General features: G+C 39.2%; 1 pseudogene; it reads left to right on the top strand.

The window, feature by feature from the left end:
* The first annotated feature begins 4,685 nt into the window (after nucleotides 1–4,685).
* Nucleotides 4,686–5,866, top strand: LOC102389723 (annotated as a pseudogene).
* Nucleotides 5,867–9,241: the final 3,375 nt, after the last annotated feature.

Below are 9,241 nucleotides of genomic sequence, written 5' to 3'. Positions count from 1 at the left end.
ATTAAAACAAAATCTTCCTTGTATTCTTATTGTTATAAAATACATGGCAGTGACTAGTATCAGATACAATCTATGATTAAGAGAGGATAAGAAAGGGAAATGGTGGTGTGGTTGGGTATATCCAAAGTTAGAATATATAAACTAGGAATTTCAAAGTAGAGAAAATCTGAATACTAATTAAAATTGCTCTCACTATTTACAGTGCAGACATATATACACAAACACACACACACTCTCCATACTACTGTTCATATATCCTGTTTAAATGTACAGAACTGTTATTTTCTCACTCTCAATTTCTTTTCTTTACTACACAAAAAGCTGTTTATTTCTCCCACTGCAGGTCTTTTTATATGGTGTCCCTCTGCATAAAATGAATTTCCTATTCACCTGAATCCCCTAATTTCTTATATAACTATCTTGCCTCCATTTTTCATTCTTTAAATTAAATACCAGCTCCTTGGAAAAGCCTTACTTGGCTACCAATATAGACACTTGCCTTTATTATTCACACTTTCTTCATACTACTGTTTTCTTCATAATATTTAGGAAATACAGCATCGTGCTTTTGTTGCTTCACCTCTAATTAACTGATTTATCTGTTTAACTGTTTATTTTGTGTTACTAATATCAGGTTATAAACTCTTGTCAGAGTTTGTTCACTAATAATATACTCAGCACTCAACAGGGAATCTACTCATCTAGTAAGCTCTGAATATCATTAACTGAATAAACAAAAAAGTTAATCTAATTTTATATGGTATGCTATATTATTCATCAGAGATGTGAACTAAACTCTTTCATTTATAGAATGAATAACAGTATGACTCATTGTAACATCCTTCATTCAAAAAAATCCCCAGTTGTTTGTAAGAACTTTTTACCATCTACTTTCAGAGGATTACTCACCACTGATTATTTGGAAGCAAAATATCAAACATCTATGACTTGTCCTTGATCTGTTCAGTGTGGTTTCCTTGTCCTTAGTTCACTCTTTAGGCTTCATGCAGAGAACAGAGGAGAGACGAAAACAAAATACATTTCACAATGCCATAAACAAGTTTGTAAAATCATATGTTTACATATCTACTCAATTTTATAAAAAATCAAAAAGCTTCATCTTACTGAATTTTACAAATACAATAAGGAATTCTGTGAAATTTTTAACTGATTTATTTTTTCTCGATAGATTTTCTTTGTCTTGTCGGTTTTGAAAATCTGTTGTGCCTTTAGGAAAAGGGAATTTAACATTATTTTGTGGGTCATTTAGTGGATACATTTAATCAAATGGCTCATATTGTTTCTGAATTCTGATAATTTGTTACTAATATTTCCTTATTTTTTTTCTGATTGTTGAACCCACTTGGATTGATATTTAATATCTATGAATTTTTTGTGATACTTTTCATATTTTTTTTTGCCCTTGATTCAGGAAAATTTTCTCAATGTTAGCCTAAAAAACTTTAAAACTTAAAAGACTCAGCCTTATGATTTTAGACTTACAGAGTTGCAAAATCATTACAGACAGTTCTATTGTATCCTCTAAATTTGCTTTTGTGAATATTTATCTTACATAATATAGGACAATTATCAAAACTAAGAAATTAACTTTGGTACAGTACTATTAATGAAACTAAGAAACTAACTTTGTGTAATACTATTAATAAAACTAGGAAAATAACTCTAGTTCAAACTGTTAAACAGCAGAATTTGTACACAGTCCCTCCACCCCCAACAACCAATTAATAGACTTTCAGAACTGAGTGACTTTCACTTTCCTGTTCCAGGATCCAATCTAGAATATCACCTTGCATTTAGTTGTTATATCACTTATCTGTGAAAATTTGCTGGTCTTTTCATGTATTTCAAGACCTCGAAGAGTAATGGCCAGTTTATTTTTGCAATGGCCTCATTTTTAGTTTGTCTAGTATTTTCTCAAGAGTATACTGAGGTAATACATTTTGGGGAAAGGGTACCATAGAAGTGATGGCTCTCGTTGCACCATATTAGGGTATAACTTATGATGACAAGTATTACTCATGTTACTTTACCTTGATGAAGCATGTTATCTGCGAGGATTCTACCTTATAAAGCCGATATTATTCCTTTTTTAATTACTAAATAATTGGGGGGAAATATTTTTGACAATACAAATATACCAGTTCTCCTTAAATATTCACTGATTTTACCACCCACTGAGGATCTTACCTGTAATAATCATTACTATAGTGTTCTAATGATGATTTTCTCTATATCTCATTCCTTCTACATTTATTTTTATATAAGGAAGAGATGTGGTTTCTCCCCATTTATTTGTTCAGTTATTTATTTATACATTTGGAACCCATGTTTATTTATTTTATTTGGAGGTTATAATTCTATTCTATCATTCATTGTTTTGTTACTCAAGTTATTCCAGCAGCATTGTCCAGTGGGAGCTCTCTCAGGTTGGCTCCTGTGCTCTTTTAACATTCCCCTGTCTATTTTTCATAAAATTTATTCATCTGATACTGCTAGATGCTCTAGGCCCATCTCCTATTTTTCTTCCCACAGCCCTAAAATCAATATTTTCATGAAGGACCCCTGAATTTTTCTATTGAAAAATTATATTTAGAGACCAAGATCTGGACATAAGGTGTACTTATTGTTATTGCTTCTATTTCCTCTTAGTGAAAAGATCTAAGCATAGTATTTACCAATTCCTGCATACATACACATCTATAATTATGTATGCATGTTTGTTTGTAATCTGTCATCTACTTGCCTGTCACTTATCATCTATATGTCTATGCTGATACTCCAATCCAGCACCACAGGGCTTATTCTAATTTTCCCCAGTTAGTTATTTATAAACTTTCCCCCCAGAAGTCAAAATCTGGCTTTCATTGTGTACAAAGAATTTACTTATTTGTTTAACCCTCTTATAACAATAAAGTAGCTTTAGATTTGTTAAGGGAGAAACAAATCCAAGAGAGAAACACATTTACCAACATATCCAAGGGAGAAACACATTTACCAGAGTGTTTACATTTCTTTATACATTCACTCTTATAATATCCAATCAAAACACTACTTTCCAAAATTCTTAAAGATCAGATTCTCTTTTCTTCCATCCCCTTCAGTACATTTTTTTATCTCAATGATAGTTGCTATTTTGTTACACTCCATCTATCTCACCATTCTGATTTTTTAATTTAAAAGTATATATAAAAATCAGTCAGTCATGTATGGCCCCACAGGTTTTGACAAATTCACAGAACAGTTTATTCATCACTACAGTTTCACAAAGAACAGTTCAATCCCCAAAACAGGCTCTTTATATTCAGCCTCTGCTTCTCAAAACCCAATGCATGGCACCAACTGATTCAATTGATCTAATTTTCCATCCTTACAGTATTATATTTAGAAACCAAGATCTGGACATTAGTTGTATTTATTATTGCTTCTATCTGATCTGATTGCTTCAAAAAGCATAGATTGATGGAATCATGGAAAGTACAGTATCTGGCATCTAACTGCATTTACTTAGCCAGTTATATTAGAGATTTTGGAACCATCTATTTGCAAGGACATAGAAAAGTTTGTTCATCCATTCACTGGTTAGAAAATATTTGCTTTGTTTTCAATATTTGATGACTGTGAATAAAGCTGTTATAAATATTCACAGTGTGTGTGTGAACATACATTTTCATTTCTATTGGAGTAATACTGTTGGTTCATATGGCAAGAAGAATTACATTTGATTTTATAAAATACAGCCAAATGCTTTCTAATATGGCTGTATAGTTTTGCATTTCTAATAGAAATATATGAAACTTCTAGTGCATTACATTATTGATATAACTTGGTATTGACACTACTGTTATTGTTACTTTGCTTGTTTTGGCATTTTGATAGCTGTATAATTTACTTTACTGAAGTTTTAATTTGCAACTCCCTAATGATTAACAGGAGAAGGCAATAGCAACCCACTTCAGTACTCTTGCCTGGAAAATCCCATGGGCAGAGGAGCCTGGTAGGCTGCAGTCCATGGGGTCGCTAAGAGTCAGACACAACTGAGCTACTTCACTTTCACTTTTCACTTTCATGCATTGAAGAAGGAAATGGCAACCCACAACAGTGTTCTTGCCTGAAGAATCCCAGGGACAGGGGAGCCTGGTGGGCTGCCGTCTATTGGGTCGCACGGAGTCGGACACAACTGAAGCAACTTAGCAGCACCAGCAATGATTAATAATGTTGAGTTTCTTATAATATGCTTATTTGCCACAATTCCATCTTCTCTGGCAATAACCACTGGTGATACCTATCTTCAGGTCTTTCTAGCATATTTTGTTGGTTTTATTGAGTTTTGAGATTTAGATTTGTTTTTATATTTTGAAAGCAAGTCCTGAGATGGAAATTTTATTTGTAAATATTTTCTTTGACTGTATCTCTCTCAATTCACTTAATGGTATCATTGGCAGAAAAGTAATTTTAATATAAAAAATTTCAATTTATCTTTATAAAAAGTTCAGTTCATATTTTATCTTCTTTAATAGATTATACTTTTGCTGTTTGATCTAATATCTCTTTGCCTAAATCACAGGTAGATTTTCTCCTAAAATTTTTTTCTAAAAAGAACATTTTTATTTATATTATAGTTTTATATTTTTCACTTAGAGCTACAAATAGTTTTGCATTATTAAAATGTCCTGAAGAAGGAGGCTGAGCGCGGTCACTGCCTGTATGGCTTCCAGATTACTCACTCCCTGCTGTTGAGGGGCCAGAGAAGACAATGGCACCCCACTCCAGTACTCTTGCCTGGAAAATCCCATGGACAGAGGAGCCTGGTAGGCTGCAGTCCATAGGATCGCTGAGGGCCAGACACGACTGAGCGACTTCACTTTCACTTTTCACTTTCATGCATTGGAGAAGGAAATGGCAACCCACTCCAGTGTTCTTGCCTGGAGAATCCCAGGGATGGCGGAGCCTGGTGGGCTGCCGTCTATGGGGTCACACAGAGTCGGACACGACTGAAGTGACTTAGCAGCAGCAGCAGCCGTGGAGGCACTGGATGCATCTGGGATGGTACTCTTCTCACCAGCAAGATCAAGTACTACCCAGATAGGAACATGAATATTTTTCGCACGGCACCCTTGCTTGAGGTGTTGGACAGGAGAGTGGAGCCCTACACCACCACCTACTCAATCCACCAGCCAGTAGAAAACACAAAGGAGACCTATTGTATTGATAATGATTCTCTCCATTACATCTGATTCAGAACCATAAAGTTGACCTGGCCCACCTACCATGACCTGAACCATGTGGCATTGCTCACCATAAGTGGGGTCATTACCTGCCTGTCCTTCCTTGAACAACTCAATGCTGACCTGCCCAAGCCAGCATGAACATGGTCCCCTTTCCCTACCTGCACTTCTTCATGCCTGCTTTGCTTTGCTAAGCAGCCAGGGCAGGCAGCAGTACCGGGCCCTGACAATGTTGGAGCTCACCAAGCCGATGGCAGACACCAAGCATGTGATGTCACCTGTGACCTCTGCCATGGTTGCTATCTGACTGTGGCCATCGTTTTCAGAAACCACATGTCCATGAAGCAGGTGGACGAGCAGACCCTTAACTTTCAAAACAAGAACAGCAGCCATTTTGTTAGGCAGACGATCAATATTATGAAAACAGCTGTCTGTGACATTCTGTCCGTGGGGGCCTAAAAATGTCCGCCATCTTCACTGGCAACAGCACAATACATAATATTTCTTATAATAGTCCAGTCAGATGGTGGGAGTTTACCACACAGGACAAGGACGAAGCCAGAGGAGAGCAGCCAGGAGGCCCTCTCTCCCCAGGGCTTGGCCTGAGGCAGCTCCTGTGACTACCTAGCGACTGAACGACATCCGCCAGGCCTTTTTTAGCAAGGGGCTCTGAGTGGACACAGGTGAGCCCAATAAGCCCCGGGCCCTCCGAGCAGTGGATACCACAGCCCCACCTGGCCTGGGGAGGGCTGACAAGGAGGAGAGAAGTGCACTTAGGAGCAGGAAGCTGCTGACTAAAGTGCCCCTGAAGGCCTGCTGGGTGAGAAAAGGTAGCGTCTTCAGCACCGGCGTCTCCAAGCAAGACGTGGAACTGGGCCCAGAGATGACTTCCAGTGGTTCGGAGCAAGACCTCCCATTAAGCCCTACAACTCCTCCACCCCCAGTATCCTCCACAAAAGCGGACTCCTGCTGGTCCTGCTCAAGGCCTGCACCCAGCACCAGCTGATTTTTCTGTCGTTGAGGTTTAGAGGGTTGCAGATATGCCTTACCTTCAAGCGCTCCTTCTGGAACTTTTGTTGTTGTTAATTTCCTCTTCAGGCCCCAGCAGCATCCAGCACAGGACCAACATGACACCTTCTGCCTGGGATATCCAGTCAAGGCTCTGCAGTTACCAATGAACTACATCCAACTGGTCAAGCGGGCCTGGTCTCGGGTCTGCCATGGGCCGCTCACTGGGGAACAACCTGGACTGCCAGAACGGGAAAGAGGCAGGTTAAAAAAAAAAAAAAAAAATCCGCGATGCGCACATGCGCACCACATCCTTCAGTCCACGTGCTCTGCAGACCCGCTGCTGAGGAGGCCAGTGGCGCTATGCCGTGTACCTCACCACAGACAGTGTGTTCCTGAACCACAGCCTGGACGCCTCACACCTAGTGAGTTCCTCTAGACAGAGGAAGGTGTGGCCGACCACCACCTCACCCCAGGCCATCTCGATGTGTCGTGAAGGAGCTCTTCGCCAAGCTGATATTCGCTTCAAGGTGGCCTACACAGAGCCCAGCAAGGAGGCATTCAGCTGCCACCAAGACATGAAAAAAGTGGGTGGAGATTGGGTGTACGGGCTCTAATGTCCCAAGATACTCCTGTCTCTGGGACTCCCCGAAAACTTATTGGTTGTTGCCTGGGGCCTCTCACTGGAGCACCTGAATATGACTAACTCTGGCATCAATAATATCTGGGAACTAAGCCCAGGATGAACCTGCAGATCAGATCAGATCAGATCAGTTGATCAGTCGTGTCCTACTCTCTGCCACCCCATAAATCGCAGCACGCCAGGCTTCCCTGTCCATCATCAACTCCGGGAGTTCACTGAGACTCACGTCCAACGATTCAGTGATGCCGTCCAGCCATCTCTCCCCTTCTCCTCCTGCCTGCAATCCCTCCCAGCATCAGCGTCTTTTCCAATGAGTCAACTCTTCACATGAGGTGGCCAAAGTACTGGAGTTTCAGCTTTAGCATCATTCCTTCCAAAGAAATCCCAGGGCTGATCTCCTTCAGAATGGACTGGTTGGATCTCCTTGCAGTCCAAGGGACTCTCAAGAGTCTTCTCCAACACCACAGTTCAAAAGCACCAATTCTTCAGCGCTCAGCCTTCTTCACAGTCCAACTCTCACATCCATACATGACCACAGGAAAAACCATAGCCTTGACTAGACGGACCTTCGTTGGCAAAGTCATGTCTCTGCTTTTGAATATGCTAACTAGGTTGGTCAAAACTTTTCTTCCAAGGAGTAAGTGTCTTTTAATTTCATGGCTGCAGTCACCATCTGCAGTGATTTTGGAGCCCAGAAAAATAAAGTCTGACACCTTTTCCACCTTTCCCCATCTATTTCCCATGAAGTGATGGGACCAGATGCCATGATCTTCATTTTCTGAATGTTGAGCTTTAAGCCAACTTTTTCACTCTCCAGTTTCACTTTCATCAAGAGGCTTCTTAGTTCCTCTTCACTTTCTGCCATAAGGGTGGTGTCATCTGCATATCTGAGGCTATTGATATTTCTCCCGGCAATCTTGATTCCAGCTTGTGTTTTTTCCAGTCCAGCATTTCTCATGATGTACACTGCATATAAGTTAAATAAACAGGGTGACAATATACAGCCTTGATGTACTCCTTTTCCTATTTGGAACCAGTCTGTTGTTCCATGTCCAGTTTTAACTGTTGCTTCCTGACCTGCATACAAATTTCTCAAGAGGCAGATCAGGTGGTCTGGTTTTCCCATCTCTTGAAGAATTTTCCACAGTTTATTGTGATCCACACAGTCAAAGGCTTTGGCATAGTCAATAAAGCAGAAATAGATGTTTTTCTGGAACTTTCTTGCCTTTTCCATGATCCAGTAGATGTTCGCAATTTGATCTCTGGTTCCTCTGCCTTTTCTAAAACCAGCTTGAACATCAGGAGGTTCACGGTTCACATATTGCTGAAGCCTGGCTTGGAGAATTTTGAGCATGACTTTGCTAGCGTGTGAGATGAGTGCAATTGTGCGGTAGTTTGAGCATTCTTTGGCATTGCCTTTCTTTTGGATTGGAATGAAAACTGTCCTTTTCCAGTCCTGTAGCCACTGCTGAGTTTTCCAAATTTGCTGGCATATTGAGTGCAGCACTTTCAAAGCATCATCTTTCAGGATTTGGAATAACTCAACTGGAATTCTATCACCTCCACTAGCTTTGTTTATAGTGATGCTTTCTAAAGGCCCACTTGACTTCACATTCAGGATGTCTGGCTCTAGGTCAGTGATCACACCATCGTGATTATCTAGGTCATGAAGATCTTTTTTGTACAGTTCTTCTGTGTATTCTTGCCATCTCTTCTTAATATCTTCTGCTTCTGTTAGGTCCATACCATTTCTGTCCTTTATCGAGCCCATCGGAAACTAAAATATATAGCCCCTATTTCAAACATCTTATGAGGTTTCTCTTGAAATGTACTTCTATAGAACCTTTTACTTCACCAAGAGATTTTATAATCAACTTATGTTTTCATCTTCTCTGTAAGAGTAGTCACTGAAGGGATAAATAGTATCCTCTGGGTATCATTTGAGTAAAACAGAGTTTTAAGTAAAGCTCTTAAAAATCTGAGAGTCTATAAAGGCCTATTACCCTAGTCAAATAAAGGCAATAAGCATAACAACGGTGGAAGCAACAACAACAATAAGCAAACCATTATAGGTTTAAAATTTTACTTTTAAAGATATTGAAAGCTGAAGAACAGCAGAACAGAATAAGAGTCTAGTATTTCAATCTGAATTTGTTTTAGGAAGTTAAATTACATTCAAAACACTTGTAACCATTATGTCTTTTGTTTGTCTCAGTAACAAATTATGTGATACAAAGTATATTTCTCACCTGAGATTCACTTGGCAACCATTTCAAGAAAGTTTTCATTTTGTTGTTATTGTTGATTTTAATAAGATTTTATTTTTTTATAAGATGCAGTAATT

Source organism: Bubalus bubalis, chromosome 9 (assembly GCF_019923935.1).
Source record: "Bubalus bubalis isolate 160015118507 breed Murrah chromosome 9, NDDB_SH_1, whole genome shotgun sequence".
NCBI lineage: Eukaryota > Metazoa > Chordata > Mammalia > Artiodactyla > Bovidae > Bubalus > Bubalus bubalis.
The sequence above is the reverse complement of the archived record's forward strand: the minus strand, read 5'-3'. Positions and strand labels throughout refer to the sequence as shown.